The following is a 20,034-nucleotide window of genomic DNA, read 5'->3' as shown; positions in this document are numbered from 1 at the left end:
AAGTCCTCCGGTAAGTCGAGGCTTTCGAAAAAGAAGTCAAAGAGGCGTCATCGCTCTTCCGACTCCCCCTCACGCGACGTGGCCAGGGGTTTGGGCGACACCACCCGCGCGGCTCCACCGGAGCCGCAGGCGCCGCGTCCAGCTCCATACCTGCCAGTCCCGGGGCTGCACGTGACGCCGGAGCAGATAAGTGCTTTCCTCGCGGCCATGAGGTCGCACTTCCCTCCGTCGGAACCTCTGAGGCCCATTCGGGCCCCGCTGGTCCGACTGGAAGCCCTTGCGGGCCGGAGGCTCCGGCGCTGTCGAGTGCTTCGGCCCCGGCGCCGTCGTTGAATCCGGTACCGACGCCACAGTGTCCCACAGGATCCAGGCCTGGATCCGGGTCGCCACCAGTTGACCTCACGACTCCTCCCCTGGCCCCGACCCAGAGGGTGTCGCTCCCGATGCCGTCTTCGGACGGCACCATCCCCGGTTTTAGCCCCGGGCCGGGTGCGACACTGAAGCAGCGCCCCTCGGCGCCGTCTCAAATGGGTGAGCAATTCACCTACGACCCGGCTCCTTCATTTTTGCCTGTTTACCAGGAAATTAATGACGAGGAGGACTGGGAGGGGTCTGAGGACCCTCTGACACAGCAGTGCCAGTTGAGCCAGGACTGGGCAGAAGATCTGGGGGAGGCCAGTGGTCTGGACACTTTGCCCGACACTGGATTTGTCTCTCCTCCCTCCGTGGCTTCGGAGGAGGGGGCTACTTATAGTGTGGTGTTGAACAGGGCGGCCAAGGCCTTGACTCTTGAGCTCCCTCTCGCGGCTGTGAGGACTAACCTCCTCACTGAGTTGCTCAAACTGCAGGCAATCTCCTCGGAGCCTCTACTGCCGTTTAACAAGGCCCTCACGGAAGTTCTGATGGGCACCTGGTCCAAGCCCTCTACAGGCCTCCCTGTGGATCGGAGCGTGGCCCGACTCCACTGCCCGACTCCAGGCAACCCCTGCTTTGTCCGTTCACCCCACCCCCGAGAGCCTGGTGATCCAGGCCACTACGTCCCAGACCGCATTCCCGACCACTCCTCCGGATCAGGAATCCAAAAGGTATGATCAGTTGGGCAAGAAACTGTTCTCCTCTCTGAGTTTGGGGCTGCGGTCTGTCAACACCGCTTGCCTTTTGGTCCGTTCCACCCACTCTCTGTGGGATACGGTTGCGGATGTGCTGCCACAGTGTCCGGAGGAGGCCCGGGCACGGCTCGCCCAAGCCCTGGCGGAGGGGCGGGATGCAGCACGGTACTCAATTAGATGTGGACTTGACACCACGGACTCGCTGGGCAGAACAATTTCCACCACAGTGGCGATTCGTCGCCACGCCTGGCTTAGGTCTGCCAACTTTTCGGGAGATGTCCCGGCCACCCTCATGGACATGCCCTTCGATGGCCTTCACCTTTTTGGCAACAAATCGGACAGTGTGCTAGAGCGTTTTAAGGATTCCAGGACTACAGCAAAGTCCTTTGGCCTAGGCCAGCACCAGCAAACTTCCGCTTTTCGCCCCTTTCATGGCCAAGGAAGGGTGCCCCCACACGTCCAGCCAGCCAGAGGCCGCAGAACCAGTCTCAACTCTGTTGTGGACGTGGTTACCGACGTGTTTGTGCCGGGGGACAACGGCAGGGTCAGTCCACATCCGCTCCCGCAGCATCTGCCTCTAAGCCTTCCTAGTCCAGCATTTCAGGGCCCTTGGACGCCAGTGGGGGGCAGGGTTTGCCATCACCTCCCCCACTGGTGCACCATCACGTCGAAAAGGGTGGGTGCTGCAAATCATCCGAAGGGGCTACTTCCTCCCCTTCGAGGTGACCCCTCCAGCCATGCCACTACAGTACCACCGCATGTTGGGGGATCACTTGCAACTTCTGCAGGAGGAAGTTACGGCCCTCTTGGCCAAGGGGGCCATCGAGCACGTTCCTGGGCCAGAAGTAGGACGTGGTTGCTATTCCCACTACTTTCTGGTACCCAAGAAGGGCAAAGGAGGCCTACGCTCTATCTTGGACCTACGAAGCATCAACGGCTTCCTCCGGAAGGAGAAGTTCAAGATGATGACTTTGGCTCAGGTCCTAGCTGCCCCGGACCCAGGAGACTGGATGGTGGCATTGGACTTGCAGGACGCATATTTCCACATCCTCTTCCTGCCGGCCCACCAATGTTACCTGCGGTTCACGGTAGTCCACAAGCACTTTCAGTTCACTGTGCTTCCTTTATCGCTTTACTAGCGCACCTCGGGTGTTCACGAAAGTGATGGCGGTGGTCGCAGCTCAACTGCGCAGATCAGAGGTTTCAGTCTTCCCCCTATCTCGACGATTTGTTGTTGAAGGTGGGCTCGCCCCAGACACTTGTCTCCCACCTACAGATTACAGCCGACCTCCTGCATGTGCTGTGCCGAAGTCACACCTGATCCCCTCTCAGATGCTCCTCTTTATCAGAGCGGTTCTGGACACGGCGCAGTTTTGGGTCTATACTCACGAGCAGCGAACCTGGGACATTCGGGCTATGATTCTGATCTTTCAGCCCTTGTCCTGGGTTTCAGTCAGAATGACCTTGAGGCTGCTGGGCCTCATGGCCTTGTGCATCCTGCTGATCAATCATGCCAGATGGCATATGCGGGCTCTGCAGTGGGACTTGACATTCCTGTGGGTGCAGCATCAGGGGTACCTGTCCGTGTGTGTCCAGATCCTGGAGGGCACAGCACGACAATTGCAGTGGTGGCTCACGAACCAGCATTGGGTCAGCAGCAGATCCCTCTCCCTTCCCCAACCGGAGCACACAGTGGTGACGGATGCGTCCCTCCTGGGATGGGGCAGCCACAGGGGAGAGGCAGAGATCAGAGGTCTCTGGTCTCCGGAAAAGTCGAGGCTCAATATCAACCTTCTGGAGCTCCGAGCGATCCTACTTGCACTGAAGGCATTTCTTCCCTGTGTCAAAGGGAGTGTAGTGCAGGTGTTCACAGGCAACACCAGCGCCATATGGTATTGCAACAAGCAAGGCGGGGTGGGGTCGTGGACCCTTTGTCTGGAGGCTCTGCGACCCTGGACGTGGCTGGAACGTCAGGGCATTTTCCTGGTGGTTCAACACTTGGCAGGTTCTTTGAACGCCAGGGCGGACAAACTCAGCCGCAGGTGCATGATGGACCACGAATGGCGTCTTCACTCTGAGGTGGCGCAAGGTTTCTTTCAAGAGTGAGAAGAGCCTTGGTTGGATCTATTCGTCACAGAAGAGAATGTGCAATGTCAGCAGTTCAGAGCATTGGAATTTCCAAGGCGGCACTCGCTCGGCGACGATTTTCGTCGTGAGTGGAGTTGTGGTCTATTGTACGCCTCCTTTCCACCTATACCACTTCTAGCCAGAGTGCTGAAGAAAATCAGGCGTGACCGGGCCTAAGTGATTCTTGTGGCTCCAGACTGGGCTGGAAGAGTTTGGTATCCTGAGCTACTTAGTATGAGCGTGGATCCCCCGATCTGATTGCCTCTTTGGGAGGATCTTCTGTCACAGCAGCAGGGGACGGTCCTCCACCCAAACCTGTCCAACCTCCACCTCCTTGCGTGGAGATTGAGCGGTGGCAGTTGATTACATTTGACTTGCCTTCTGAAGTCTGTGATCTCATTCTGGCAGCCAGGCTTCCATCTACTAAATCGGTATACTCCTACAGGTGGAACAAATTTGTGGCATGCTGCACAGCAAAGGCTGTGGATCCCCTTCCTGCCCCTCTTTCAGAAGTCCTTTTGTTCCTTCTTTCATTAGCCTGGCAGTCCCCAGATGTAAATAGATTTCTCAAAGGCATTACTCACCTTTTCCTTCCTATTCAGTTTGTGATGTTGCAGTGAGACTTGAACCTGGTTCTTACTTATTTGATGTGCGCTCCTTTTTAGCCGCCTCACAACTGTCCTCTTCGTTTATTGACTTTAAAGACTGCTTTCCTGGTTGCCATCATCTCCGCTAGGCGCATGAGTGAGCTCTGTCTGTTTATCCGGACAAAGTTGTGCTCCGCACTCGTCCTTCCTTCTTGCCAAAGGTTGTTACTGCCTTCCACATTGGGGAAACTATCACCCTGCCCACTTTCTTTCCGCTTCCACACCCTTCCAGAGAGGAAGAGAGGCTCTATCGTCTGGACCCAAAACGTTCTCTCTCATTTCACCTGAATTGCACACAACAGTTCCGGGTGGATGACCAGCTCTTTGTTGACTATGCAGGAGCCAAGAAAGGCCGGGCTGTATACAAGAAAACTATCTCCTGCTGGGTTGTCTTGTGTATAAAAGCCTGTTATTTTCTGGCTAAAAAGGAACCTCAGTTGGGGCTGCGCGCCCATTCTACCAGGGCGACAGCAGCTACTACTGCTTTGGGACGTGGCGTCCCCCTGCAAGACATCTGTCAAGCAGCCACGTGGGTCTTGCTGCACACTTTTACCAAGCATTATTGGGTTGACAGCCAAGTCCAGAGAGACGGCTTCTTTGGCCATTCTGTTCTCTGTGACTTTTTGGTGTGATATTCGTTCGCAGACCCACCACCGAGGTTGGTATTGCTAGGGTATCTATTCTAAGGTAAGGAATCTATCACTAACGTGTCTCTTTCAGATGCACAAGTTACTTACCTTTGGTAACGATATATCTGTAAGAGACATTAGTTAGTGATAGATTCCTTACTGCCCCACCCCTCCTCCCCGTTTTGCTAACTGATTTCTAGGGTTAATCCCTTTCAGGGCCCTAGTGTCAATGCACTAGTGGTCAGTATCTTGAATGGCTCTGCGTTCCTGGCGCAGAAAGTCATGTACAGAATGCATGTCAAAGCGCGAGGACAGCGTCTAAATAGCTGCCGCAACGTCATCCCAGCGATCACGACGCCTAAGACTGCCGCGGAGCCGCACAACGCCACCTTCCGATGTGCAGGGGTACTGCTGACGAAATTTTTCCGGATCCTGTCTGACGCCTGGGGGTAATTCTAAAGTAAGGAATCTATCACTAACTAATGTCTCTTACAGATATATCGTTACTGAAGGTAAGTAACTTGTGCAACTTAAGGGCCTGATTTAGATATTGGTGTACGGGTTACTCTGTCACAATAGGGGACAGATACCCTGTGTGTTAAAATATAAATCCCATATATCTTATGGTATTTAGATTTCGGTGGACAGGATCGATGTCACCGTTATGACAGAGTAACCTGTCCACCGATATCTAAATTAGGTCATAAGTATCCTTCTTATCACCAGTTAGCTAAGCGGAACCTATCTGTATAATACTTATACTTCCTTAGTGGAGACTTATGTTTTGCATTTCAGGAACAAGGATAGTTTGTCCGAAATGTATTGGGATTTGATAACAAAAAAGGATTTTCAGTTGTCCAGCAAGAATGCAATACATTTGGAAAACAATTTATTACAATTATTTTCAAATCGTTGCAATTTGAATAAACAAACAATTGGAAGACATTGGATTCATGAATGAATTATTGAAATTGGACTCCACCCATCCCAGGGTGCAAATTAAATAATGTTATTTACTTTGTCTGTAACCCAGTAATCTTCATAAAGTGTATTTTCCCCCCAGTTTACTAGTATTATCACATTTATATTATCATCGTTTTTGTTTTTTGTAGTTTTACTTAAGAAACAAGTTTTTTTCCTTTTAACGAAAACTTGGAAAGTTTTTTGTTTTTAAGTCTTTGTAATCAGCAATGTTTGACACAAATAATAATAATCACGTATATTTTGGAGTTCAAATATTATACATTGCAGTGCCACAGAGTACATCACGTATCTGTACCTTCGTTTCTCCACATCACCTATGAGAAATGCCTTTACAGTACATAAAAACTCCACCCTGTAGAGCATCATCTGTATTTGTCAGTCACTCCGTTCCGGATCGGATTCTTCAGGCGGCGGGACGCATATGTTCCCTCAAAATGTGTTCCAATTTCCCCCACACTTCATCCATTTTCGGAGACACCCTCTATGAATAAATACTGCTCTCTCCGCTATCATAGCGCTGTCTAAGTCACGCCACCACTGTAAATGAGAAGGGACCGTCTGTGCCCCCCAATGTTGAGCAATATTTCGTTTGGCTAGTGTGATACCCAGGGTCGCCCAATCCTGCTCCGCGTGGTTGAGGTCCGTTGGTTCCCACACATAGGCATCTTCTTGGCTCCAGGGAGACACTGAATCCACATACTCAAGTGATCGTGGCCATGACCGCCCTCCAATATTGTGTAATGTGGAGACAATCCCATAATATGGGATAAAAGCTGCCCGCTAACCCACAACCCTGAAGACACAGCGGTGTATTAGTCCTCCCTATTTTGTGCAGTGTTGTTCTGCTGAAGTATGTTCTGAGCAATATTTTAAGTTGCACGAGTTTGTCTGGAGGGGATCACCACCTCCCGCGGTGACACCAGTGCCTCCTGCCAATCATGCTTGTCCATCTCGCCCAACTCAGCTCGCCTTTTTTCTCTGAGATTGTGTGTGGGATCTTTCTGATAATTAACCAATTTGCAATATGTTAGAGAAATTGCTTTTTTGGTTGGACAGTATGTTAGTAATCGATCCTCAAGCGGCGAGGACTCTGGGAGGTCAGTTCCCCGATGTATGGCCTTAATCAGTGCATGTTTGATTTGCATGTATCGATATTGCTCCGTCACTGCCATCTGGTACGTTGCCTGCAGCGGAGAAAAAGTGACTACCCCCTCCCCTTTTCTCACAGGTCCCCAACCCTAGATATGCCTATTAGATCCCATTGGGAGAAACCTTTACTTGTACGCAGCTTGCCATAACCTCGGAGTGTCCCAGAGTGGCGTGTCGTGTTATCACTCACTCCCAACCGAGCACGCTATGCCATAAACCAGACGTGCATGGTGTGTGCCGTGGGGCCAGTGCGTGTTTCCGAGATTTATTATAAAGGGCACCGAGGATTCCGTCCGTGCCAAGAGTGTGCCTGTCCATACGCAATGCTGGCTCGTCCTGAGGACTGTGAAGCCATTGATTAACTACTATGAGCTGAGAGGCCCAATGGTATAATTGAATGTTGGGCAGGGCAATTCCACCAACATACCAACCCGTATTAGCTTGCACTTTGCTATTCGTGGGGGCTTCCCCTCCCACAGGGGGTGGCCCACCTCCTCCTCAATGGATTTAAAGTAGGAGTGGGAGATGGGGCAAGTGTGTTTTGTAGAGCGTATAAAAACCTGGAGAGAGCCATCATTTTTAACACAGCCGCCCTCCCCAAGAGCATCAACGGCAGGGAGTGCCAACATTTCACTTCACAGTCTTTTCAGGAGAGGCAGGAGATTACGCTTGAAGAATTGTGTTGGCTGTGATGTGATGTGTATGCAGAGGTAGTTAAACCCATCTTTTGGGATCTGTATCTCAACACCCCAGGGTAAGCGTGGAGGAGGGTCCTTAAGTATATATAAAACCGATTTTGACCAGTTAATGGTATAGCCGGAGACTCTTCCTTACGACTCGCAGATGTCAAGCAAGCAGGAGAGGGACCATCTAGGGTTCGCCGTGTATAGCAAGATGTCTTCTTAGATGGAAATGTCGTATTTCCAACCCTCTGCCCACGTATTACTGGATCCCTCCTTATCCATGCCGCCAATGGCTCGAGCACTAAAGCAAACAGGAGTTGGGGATAGGGGACATCCCTGCCTGGTCCCACGTCCCAAGGGAAAGTCCTCCAAGAGCCGCCCGTTGAAGACCACCTGTGCCAGTGGTTGAGCATACAATAGTTGAATCCAGGCACAAGACATTTCGGAAAGTTTATTTATTTTTTACATGTGTGGAATGTCTCATGTAGACATCAAAGCGTAGGTGTTAGGTGATATGTTTCTTGCATATTTTAATAGTTTAGTATCATTCATGTTTTAAAAGATGCTGCTTAAACGGCCACATGTAGATTTCATAAATGATGTAGCTTAAGCCCATAAATGAAATGATAATTCATTGCTTATCCTGGGGGCAGCAGTAGAAGAACACCACCATTGGGATCTTTTCAACTTCAATTACTGTTCAGAAGATATCCCACTGACCGCTTTATCAGTGTGTTAGGGTAATATATCAACAGTCAATTCAAAGTTAAAGGAGGGGCTTCCCATATAAGGAGTGTCTACATGGCAAAGCATGTTAGCAAGTGTTTGATTTAATTATATTTTGCCAGGTCAGGTTGAACAAGATGGGCCATACCCAGCAAAAAATATCCCAGCACATCATCAATCGACACAGGGAGAGACCTAAATACATGACTTATGACAAATTAAAAAAAACAGTCATGGTTTCCCATCACCTGTACATTCTCAGCTAAGGTGTAAAACATAGAAGGGCAATGGCGATTTGTGACACAACCCCAGTAAAATATAATTATATATCACACCCAGCACCCGACAGTCAGTCCCCGCGATCAAAAATCTAAACCTATACATATCCTGTTATCACACACTCACTAACTATGTAACACACAGTTTGAGGCATATGAGCTGTAGATCATATGCTTTAGCATAGATATCCATCCGGTGTTGGGCTTGGATGTTTTCACTTTGTTTTTCTTCAAAGAAATGTTTCTAGTCACGAGGTAGGATACTCCTCCTTACGATGATAGTGCGCATGGGCATCGGCTCCAACTCCAGATTGTTTTTTCCCGCCATCGGGTACAGATGTGTATTGCTGCGCTCCAGTTCGGTATCATCTTCGAACCCTTTCGACGCGCAATCCTTACCACTCAACGATATTGTTTTCGATCGCTGTTTCCCTTTCGACGCACATCGTAAAATCCAACCAGTTTAATCAGTACCTTTGATGTGGGCCGTGAGGTCTTCCCACGCCTAACACGCCAGCAGTCCATGAAACGGACTCCATTTAAGAAATGCCCTGGGTGTGGTGCTCACACGTTACCTCTGCCTATCCCTGGAGCACGAAAAAATCAACTTCGAGGCCATTTGATCATTCCAATTGAAGAAAACCATTTGTGACCGATGGGCTTGACGTCACGAGATGCGACGCGGCACTAGCCCCGTGCCAGACATCTTTGGAGAAGAATCTGAATTCCAACAGCCCGGCGCCGAAGAAGAAGAAGAAATCTCCGTGTCTGAAGCCGACGACTCCATCATGGAAGGGCTCGACGTCATGAGATGCGACGCGGCACTAGCCCCGTGCCAGACATCTTTGGAGAAGAGTCTGAATTCCAACAGCCCGGCGCCGAAGAAGATGAAATCTCCGTGTTTGAAGCCGACGACTCCAATATGGAAGATGACTTGAACGCCACTATGTCTCAACGAACAGTGACTAACGAGCCCCAAGTGCCCACAAAAACAACGAAGGCTCCGGTATCACCTTTGCTCTCGGGCGCAGGTAGACACCGTGAAAACATTTCAGATGCCCCGCCCTCGGGCCCGGCTATGAAACATAGGGATAAGTCTTCCGGTTCTGGATCGAGCCAGCCCCATTAGGGTGCCAAACCCACATTTTTGGCACCGAAACCCAAGACCAAGCACCTGCCTGATGCTTCGCTGTCGGCACGGAAGACCTCTTCGGCACCGAAAGACTCGGATCTGAAGCCACATAAAGCCAAAGCTTCGGACCTGACACCAGCTAAACCCAAAGCTTCGGAGCTGACACCAGCTAAACCCAAAGCTTCGGATCCGAAACCGGCTAAACCCAAAGTTTCGGAGCAGAAACCGATTAAACACAACCATTCGGAGTCGAAACAAAGTAAAAAACCTTTCGAGCCGAAATCAGTAAAACTCAAAGCTTTGGAGCCAAAACATTCCGCACCGAAAGGCTCAGAGCCCAAAAATCACACAGCTCCTCTTAAAACTTCACATACTAACCCTGTTCGAAAACTCTCTGAATCAAAACAAAAGGATAAAGACACTCCATCCAATGAACTTCTTCCACAAGACCCTTTGGATCCAAAACAGAAACAATTACATATTGACCCTGAAACCTGACACCTTCTAGCAACACTTCCTAAAAAATGGAAGCTGGATCTTCCAGAGGACTACCATATACCTTTGAAGAATAAAGACAAGGGGCATATTATCAAGAACAGGGTTAAACTTATGGCCGGTTTAGCGGCAGAAAACTGCAGCTAAAGCGGCGATAATGGGCTTGATAATATGCCCTGGAGAATTCCAATAGAAGCCCATGTTCACACCAGAACATGGACTTCTATTGGAATTTAAAGGGCATATTATCAAGCCCATTATCGCCGCTTTAGCATCAGTTTTCTGCCGCTAAACTGGCCATAAATTATAACTCCGTTCTTGAGAATATGCCCCATGGATACTAACCCCTCTCCCCTTATATACCTGCCTCTCCGCCACCTCTTAATCCAAACGTATTGATTTCACCATCAAACTCACCACTATCACCACCTTTCACAACTGAGCCACAGGGTGACAATGATGGGGATGACGATTGATGACAACATATCACAGAACACAGACCCCTGGGATGATTATAATAAAGATCCGGATCATAATAATGACCCCAATCTATTTTCCTCCAGACCATCAACACCCGATGACAATATTGGCTTCGCACAGCTTATTAACAGAGCTGCTCAGTACCATGGGGTGGAACTACATACTGATCCCCTAGAGGATTTCTTAGTGGAATCATTTGCTCCCTCCCAAAAATCCAGTAATACTTTGCTCATGCTCAAAGGCATGATAAAACACGTCAAAAAGGTATTCAAAGACCCTGTTAGAGCTAGAATACTTACGCCAAGGGTGGATATAAAATATAAAGCCGCTCCTACAGACCCAGTTTATATCAGAGGCCAGGTACCCTTTGTTTCTCTTGTCTGTAACGCATGCAAAAGAGCTACTATTCAAACTACAGGCGATGCCCTCCTCCTGACAAGGAGTCAAAACTGACAGATTCATCAAGCGAGAGAATCGCTTCACAAGCTGCTAATTATTAGCGTATTGCCAATACTCAAGCTCTCTTAGCGCACTATGATAGAGCTCACTATGACGAGCTGCATTTAAGAGAACTACAAAACTAAAGCTCACGACCTCATTCATGAGGGTATGCTCATCACAAGCACTTCTATAAAATGCGCCCTTGTAGCGGCTGATACAGCATGTCGTGCCATTAACACCAGAGCTTTAATATGCCGGTACGCTTGGCTTTGAATCTCCGGATTCAAGCAAGAAGTACAATCATCAGTACTTAATCAGCCTTTTGATCAGGAACATCTTGTTGGGCCAATGGGCGATTCTTCGTTTGAAAAAATGAAAAAAGACACCAAGACTGCCAAATCCATGGAGGCCTTGCAAGTACCTTTTAATAGGGGCTCCTTTCGTCGCTCCTTTTACAGGGGTGGCTCAAAAACATCTGCGTCAGAAAATACCTTCTCCTCTTACAAAAGTCCCAATCAATCTTCCTCCTCCAGAGGATATTTTTGAGGAGGATACAGAAGAAATAATGATAGGGGAAGAGACAGAGGTAACTCCCCCCACACTTTCCCTGCCACCAAACAGTGACTTCCCTCTACTACCCCGATCATTCCACTCCTGTTGGGGGATGTCTCTCACAGTTCCTACCTCTCTGGAATTCCATCACAACAGACAAGTGGGTAAGACAAATTATCCAATATGGTTACTGCCTGGAACTTACCTCCACTCCCGCAAATATTCCTCCCAAACATCTTGCAATGTCCTGGGAACATCTCACCCTCCTAAAAAAAAAAAAAGAGGTTCTCCCCCATTACAAAAACATGCAGTAGAATCAGTCCCCTTGACTCACGGGCACGGCTCTCTCAGGCCAATATTAGACCTTAGACAGCTGAACCTCTACATTCAGTCAGATAATTTCCACATGGTCACCATCCAACAGGTGCTCCTATTGCTTCAGCAAAGCGACTTTCTTTCCACTTTGGATTTAAAGAGCACCTACTTCCACATTCCTATTCACCCTGCTCACAGGAAATCTCTCAGGTTTGTGGTGTACTGTCAACACTACCAGTTTAAAGTCCTCCCATTCGGGGTAACCACAACGCCCAGCGTTTTCACCAAGTTTCTAGCAGAAGTTGCAGCTCACTTAAGAAGACAACACATTCACATGTTTCCTTATTTGGAGGAATGGCTCATAAAGGCCAACTCACAACACAGCTGTGTTCAACACACCCACAAGACAATTCAGTTGCTTCACCACTTGGGATTCACTGTAAAACTCATCAAGTCCCACCTCCAACCCACAAATATATCTAGGAGCTACAATAGACACTTGCAAAGCTCTAGCATACCCCCAACCCAGTCAGGATACACAACATGCAGGCTCTAATATCACAATTTCTACCTCAACACTCACCACCAGCTTGAGTGTTCATGCAGTTAATCGGGATGATGGCCTCTTGCATTCTAATCGTCCCATATGCAAGACTCCAAATGCGCCCTCTACAGGAATGCTTAGCACGTTAGTGGAACCAGACTCCAGGCCTGTTAACAGATTTGGTTTTGGTAGACGACCACACCCATCGCTCTCTGCAGTGGTAGAATACACAAAACCGTTCCAAAGGGCAGCCGTTCCTCGACCCAGTTCCATAGATAGTGCTAACAGCAGACGCATCACTCACAGGCTTGAGAGCTCATTTTCAAAATCATATCATTCAGGGCATGTGGACTCTGCAAGAAAAACTGTTACACATAAACTACTGGCAATTTTTCTAGCATTAAGTCTTTCAAGTCCGCAAATCTGTCCTAGTCCGTACGGACAACATGACAGCAATGTACTATATACAAAAATGGGGAGGGGCATGCTCCCTACAGCTCTTGCGACTAGCTCAAAGCATATGGTGATGGGCCATACCTCAAAACATATATCTCCTTGCCGAACACCTTCCAGGAGTAGACAATCACATTGCAGATCTGCTCAGTCGTCAATGACAACAGATCCACAAATTACTTCCTTAAGTTCTCCTTTCATTATTTCACATGTGGGGCTACCCAGAAATAGATCTGTTCGCCACACACCACAACGCAAAATGCCAAACTTTTGCGTCCAGTTATCCATACCCATTGTCCAAATGCAATGCGCTATGAACAGGTCAGGAACATTTGCTTATGTTTTTCCGCCTCTCACCCTCATTCCATCCGTTGTTTGGAAGCTCTAACTGCATTCCCTCATATTGATCCTGGTTGCTCCCACATGGGCTCGACAACCTTGGTTCAAAACCCCGTTGGAACTATCTGTATTTCCTCATCAAAAACTACACCTCTCACCCCAGATTTTCACTCAGAACCATGGAGAGATAAGACATCCAGATCCCAGTTGACTCAACCATGCGATCTGGCACCTTAGATCATAGAGTTTGGCTTCCTTAATCTCCCTCTCTAACCACTAGGTAACAGTAAAAGAAATTCACTGGTACCACCAGGGGTAAGAAGGACAGATGTATGGATATCTCCTCCTTAGTATAGACTTGTCACACCATTGTATCCAAACCAACAATTTGTCTCTTAACTAGTTTCTAAATCTCCTGCTGGTAATGAACTCCGCTGTCGCGGGAAGGAAAAGGATTTCCTTTTATTGATTAACCCGCAAACACCCTATTGGTGTCATGCTTCATTATCGGGTTCACCCAGACTCCTAAAGGTCTAGGTGGGCTCGACCATCTTTCAGGGAACTCCTAGGAGATATTGGCCAGGGGGGTTAAAGATTAAAAATCCTATTTCTTCCCCAGGTATCCCTTTATTCACGGGGATGCAATGGAAAACTGTTCTTTTTGGAGTTTAATGATCCTAAGACCCTAAAGGTTAGCCACCATGTTTCAGCCCTCTGTAAACTGCCAAAAAATGGTCAGGGGGTTTCGTCAGGGCTCAAAAGTGAATGTTCCCTCCCTGGTTCTTATATCAGTTGACCTATATCTTAGTTTTATTGAAGGTACAGATAGCTGTTCCCTTCACAAAATACCAAAACTTTCGATATTTTTTCAAAATCTTTTCAAAAAATATTTTCCATCATGCGGAGAATGATTATTCTCCTACCTTTTGTATTGAAAAAAAGAGCGAGAGCCAGCGAGCGGAGAGGAGTATAGGTGTACTGAAAAGAAAGGACTTGTAAATCACAAGTTGACCGAATAACCACTCTCCCTCCTGAGACCCACTAATTACCCCTGAGTTGGGTGGAATTTTTTTCAAAGTGGAAACAATTTGTAATTTACTGTACAATCAATCAAATCAATCCACTAGATTGTATTGTATTGTAATTATATAGCGCTTACTACCCCTGACGAGGCATCGAAGTGCTTTTTGGCGAGTAGCACGCTACTCCGGGACCCGTAGAGGATTAGTACATTTTAAGTGGTGGATAGGTTAGTCAGTTATTTGGATTTGGAATGATAGCAGAAGGATAGAGGAGGACAAAGGTTTGTATTTATATAGCACTTGTTGACACACGCTATTCAGGAAGCCTATAAAGGATTAGAGGTGAATTAATATGATGAAATATGAAGTAATTTCAGTGGTGGATATTAGTCAGCTACTTGGAGTGAGAAGGATAGCGGAGGGATAAAAGGGGAAGAAATATTTGCATTCATATAGCACTTGTTACCTCTGATGGGTGTTGAATCGCAGTTCCAGTGAGTAGCACGCCACTCCGGAACCCATAAAGGATTACTGTTGAAAATTAGTATAGTAAAAAAAAAATGTAGAAATTGGAGTAGTGGATATGTTATTCGGGTAGTATATTAGTATAGTTTAATATGGAATTTGAGAAGTGAACATGTTAGTCTGTTAATTTCGATTGAAAAGGAAAGTGGAGGGATAAAAGAGTGAAAGATTTTTATTTTTTTATTTTTAGGTCTTAGCAATAGGAGGAGGCTTTTAGATGAGTAAAAAGGAGTTTTGGAGGAGAGAACTCAGAGGAAAGAGTTTAGAAAGGTTTGTTTTAGGGGATCGGTATAGTAAAAGAGGTGTCAGATGATACAAGGAGGGGTAGAGCAGGAGAGAGTCTAAAACGGGTTATTTTGGCCATCATAGATCATAGTAGTGGTATGGGTTTTGGGATAAATGAAAGAGTGGATGTAGAGGATATATTGATAGATGTATAGGATGAGAGATAGGTTACTGCATTGGAAGTAGTAGTAGAAGAAGTTTGAGATGAGTCAGAAGGTTGAGCTAGAAGATATATTGGTCGAAGTATAGGCTGAGAAATAGAGTGGTGCATTGGAAATGCTTAATTAGAAGAAAGTGATAAATATGTAGATCCATAATTACATTGAAAGTATATGTGTTGCAAGGGTTACAAAGTGTGGTGGTGTGCAGTGTTTGTGTTGTGCGTTAGTGTTATGGTAGAAGGGAGAGGATGGTGTTTGTTGGACAATTGATGGAAGGTCTGTTAGGTGTAATTACAGCAGGGAGAGTGTGTCTGAATGGGATGTAGTTATGTATGGTGTTGATTGGTGTTGTGTTAGTGACCAGTGTATTGGTTAGTGGTATAGGATAGAGTTGTGTACTGTTTGTAGGTAATGGTGGATATGTGTGGTAGTTGGGATAGTAGGATGTGTAGAAGTGGTTTGCTTGGGTTTGTAGTGCAGGCTGGTACATTAATCTGTGCATAGTGTTGTGTGTGGTGTACATTTGGTGTGAGTGTGTTGCTCTGTTTGTGGATGTGGATGGTGTGGGCTGGGTATTGCTACGTGAGAAAAAGGGCAGCATTTCTGGCCCTAGTCCTGACCAGTCTCGAACAGGATCAAACAGGCAACTGCACTTGTCCTCTCTGCCCTTAACAGGCTCAAACAGGAAACTGCCCTTGTCTTCTCTGCCCTTAACAGGCTCAAACAGGCAACTGCCCTAGTCCTCTCTGCCCTTAGCCTAGACGCCCGGGCTGAGACGCCCTAAGCCTGGCCTTTTTTTATAGCCCTAGTAATCAGGTGACCCATTCAGCCAATTGGAACCCTAGCCCTAACACTATCCAATCACAACACTCGCCCTAAAATCTAGGAACCAATAGGAGACCAGGACCTTACAGCCAATCTAAGTCCTAGTCCAAGCACCCAATCAGTTCAAAAACCCTGATCTCTACGTCCAATAACAGCCCTAGCCCTACCAGTAGTCCCAAACAAGTCCATGTAACCAATGGCACAGGTAGCCCTAGTCCCAACTTCCAATAGAAAGCCTAACCCTACTCTAAGTCCCACAAATAGTCCAGCAACCAATCACACCAGAAGCCCTAATCGTTACTTCCAATTAAAGGTCTAACCCTAGTCCCTCCCTACTCCCAACAACCAATAACATAGGAAGCCCTAGTCCCTACTTCCAATAGAAATCCTAACCCTAGTCCCAACCCTACAATGATTCAATCACAGACCCAGAAGCCAATCAGAACCCTCAAATACCCAACCAATGAGGACATAAACCATAATCCAATAGAAACACCAGATACAACCACCAATCAGTGTAGACATGTACCAACCACTAGCAGACCATGCAAGGTCCCAGCGACCTCAGACAAGGTTTGCTGGCCAGGGAGTTGGAAGCTGCTTCTCCTGTTCAGAATGTCCTAGGAGACCGACAGGCTCAATCCACACTTTGGACTTCAGCAGGTAAGGCCCTCAACTTGAAATCCAACAATACTGTTTGAATAAAACTTTACTTCCCCTGCTGGCCAAAAAACGAAGTGCACAGGCCTTAGTAAAACACAGTTTAAACAGCTCACAGAAGCACCCTCTGATGGAGAAAAAATCCCTTTTGCTGGGGGTGGGGGGGCGGGGGAGGCAGGGGGGCTGGTTTCACTGGCTTGTGAACACAAAATGGTGGCTGGGAGTGCACTGTTTTACCATACAGGTCTTAGCACAGAGCAAAGGAGAAATTTGGAGGGAAAACAGAATTGTCACCAAGGAATGGGAGGGACAAACTACAGTGGTGGGACCACAAATCCCACAATTCAACACACTAAATGGAGGCAATCTTGGGCAGGGAAAACCACAAATTTAAAACACAGCACAGGTGATAAAATATGCAATTACAGGCAGGCTAAAACTACAATGTTTAACTGTAAGAACCACAGGCATAGACAGTAAACACAGATAGTGAAAATCGTTTTTTAAACAAATGTTTGTCTTGGGAAGAGACAGCACTAGCCTGTCTCCTTACCACTTCCTGGACTCTGCTCACTGCAATCTGGGGCACAGGTAGGCTGCAACTCGCTTCCTGTGGGAAGTAGGTATCACCCTGTCCCAGAATTCCTAATTCCACAGCACACAATATGGTGGAAGTTCTAAAGTCGTGTTCTTGCCGGACTGGGTTGCACTAGAGGTGTGGAAGTGCAACACACCTCTGCTTTGTTAATTTTCCTGCCTGTCCAGGTGCCAAGGGGCCCTGGACAAAGGGGGCAGCTTCCTCTCTTGTGAGAGAGGCCAGATTTGCATTTCAAAAGTGGTGGGCACTTTAAAGCCCCAGGCCTTGAAATCCTAATTTAACAGCCTTACCTGGGGAAGGAAGTGATAACACATCTCCCCAGCGCAGGCACTGTTCCGGACCTGCGAGCGAAGGCTCTCACCCCTGGGTGTCTGAAACTAATCTGTGGCAGCTGGCAGGACTGAAACAGTCAGCTAGCACACTAGAGAACGGGATGGTTTCAGGGAGTATCTCCAAGGTACCCTCTGGGTGCATTTGTTAATCCATCACCGGAATCAGTGTGGGTTTATTAATATGAGGTGTTTGATACCAAGCACCATATGTTTCAGTGAAGTCATTATGTAGCTGAGGAACTCGTTTTGACCAGTGCCCAGTACAGACCTTAAGATGGTTTTCCTGCTCACTTGCAAAAGAACTAGAAATCACAGGGGCATATCTGCTCATGCAGATATGTCATCATATAAAATATAATGCACACTGCCTTAGGGTTCAAGGCCTGATGTATGGGTGACATATATATTAGATGGAGTGAATGACATGACGCACAGGAGTGTGTCATGTGTTTTCACTCATAGTTTGCACAATGTCACGTAGCCTGTGATGGCAATCTGGGTGGAATTTGTATGTGGGTCCCTTTAGGTGGCATAAGACTGGCTGCAACCCATAAGAACCCTCTTTAGTGCCCCTGCCCTAGGTATGTGGAGTACCATTTACTAGGGACTTACAGAGGTTCCAAAGTCCTTCGTCAGTTGTAGCACAATTAGACTTTACCTTGTTTCAGAGAAGGAGCACTGGCACAGAGGTCTTGTTAGCAGGCCTCAGTGCACTGTCAGTCGAAAACCAGTATCTAGTAGCTAAAAAGGAGGAAAAACGTGTGTGTGGAGGGGTGGGGATAGGTCATGTCTTTCTTTGTATGCGAGTTGTGCTTAGAGCCCCGCGTTGGGGGATATTTTTCCAATTCTCTTGCAATAGCTGTGTTCAATTATGCAGAAAATCCATTTGTCCAATGTGACCTCCCTCCACTCTTTGAGGAAGTCTCCTATTCATTGATCCCACAGGTGGTGTGTGTGGTTGAAAGTCCAATTTCAGTGAGTCACTTGTTTGTTACTGCTGCTCCTCTTGACAGCTGGCCATTGCCCCTCGCCCATGGAATAACCGTCTCTGCGGTTCGTGGAATTGCCACTGTTGTGTTGCTGATTGCACCTGACCTGTGTGCTGGAAGGTTTGATGTGAAGCCGTGATTTGAAACCCTCCTCTTCCTGCTAGTCTCCTAATGGCGGTGGCTCCCCTCCTCTGCTGGCCCCTAAACTGTAGGGTACCCATAAACCCGACTATGTAATCTTTTTTTATTTGTTGCAGTGTCTCATCTGCTGCATTGCCAAACATGTGTTCTCTGTTGGGAAGGGTCTTGATGATGTTGGCGTGCACCTCGAGATCCCTAGCCACGCGTGGCGCCTTAGGGTTGCACCTGTAACCAACTGTCTCGCTGCTGTCTCTGCAGCATCCAGTGATAACTTTAAGCACTTGTTGTGCTACGTTCCTTCCTTCAGTGAGGGTACTTGCCTTCTTGGGGAATGGCTCTGGCATGTTCTCATTAACTCAGTCATCTCCTCACAGTTCTGATGGGCATACCTGTTAAGCAAAGCACAGCAGTTTGCTATGTGCCATTGTGTTGCTGCTCCTTTTTCGAACTTTCTTTGCGTCATTACTATCCTTTTCCTTTCTCTACCTGTCGGTGTGTACAATGATGAAATCCGCCACCACATTTCCCCAAATATATGGCGAGTCCTCAGAGGCAGGGCACAAGTCGTAAAAAAAGAAGTGGGGGGACGCTGTCACCGGAAGTGATGTCACAACAGGAAGTGACAAAGCGGTTGAGTGCGCTACTGGGGTGTAGGCGCATCCCTGTGGTGGGCACACTTATGCAGGTTCTATGTGTCGGGTGAACACATATGATTCCAATAAAGTTCAGTGAAAAGTTCCAAGTTATAAAGTTGTCTGATTTATTTGAAGATTTTCATTTCACAATTTTCCTTTGTTACTTCAAATTCGACATCACATGGTCAATTTAGTCTTCATTATTAAGTTAACATGGCTCCGATGCATTTCGGACTAAACAAGTCCTTTCTCAAGGAGCACTACAACAGAGAATACAAAAAAACAAATCAATGATGCAGCTAAATTAGCCAAACTAATGTACATTGGTGAATGGGTGGATCAACCACATGCTACCCTTGGTGAATGATAGGAACAAAATGAGGAGTGAAAAAGCTAACAAGACTCCATTGTGTTACAAGGGTGGGAAAGTGCAAGGAAAATCGGAAAACGAAAAACAAAGGAAAGCTGGTTATCGAGAATTTAAAAATCGTGCTGCTAGCGATGGAGGCTATCAGAGAGTGCAAACGGGTGCATGCCGTGGGGTTCAAGAGAGGCTGGAGAAGTTATAACGGGATAAATGGTATCCTCGGGAGACGAGGCTTACGTGTTAAACTTCGCATGGGTTGCGGAGGCTGTAAGAAAGAATCACAAGGGTGCGTTAGACCCCGAACGGGTGGTAGGGAATGAATGAAACAAGCCGGTGGAGCCGGAAAGTGACTTACTGGAGCTGGAGTCGATGCTAGCGTGTGGGGAGCCGGTTCGGGAAGCTGGCGCTACG

Source organism: Lissotriton vulgaris, chromosome 3_1, assembly GCF_964263255.1.
Source record: "Lissotriton vulgaris chromosome 3_1, aLisVul1.2, whole genome shotgun sequence".
Lineage (NCBI taxonomy): Eukaryota > Metazoa > Chordata > Amphibia > Caudata > Salamandridae > Lissotriton > Lissotriton vulgaris.
This window is presented reverse-complemented; position numbering follows the sequence as displayed.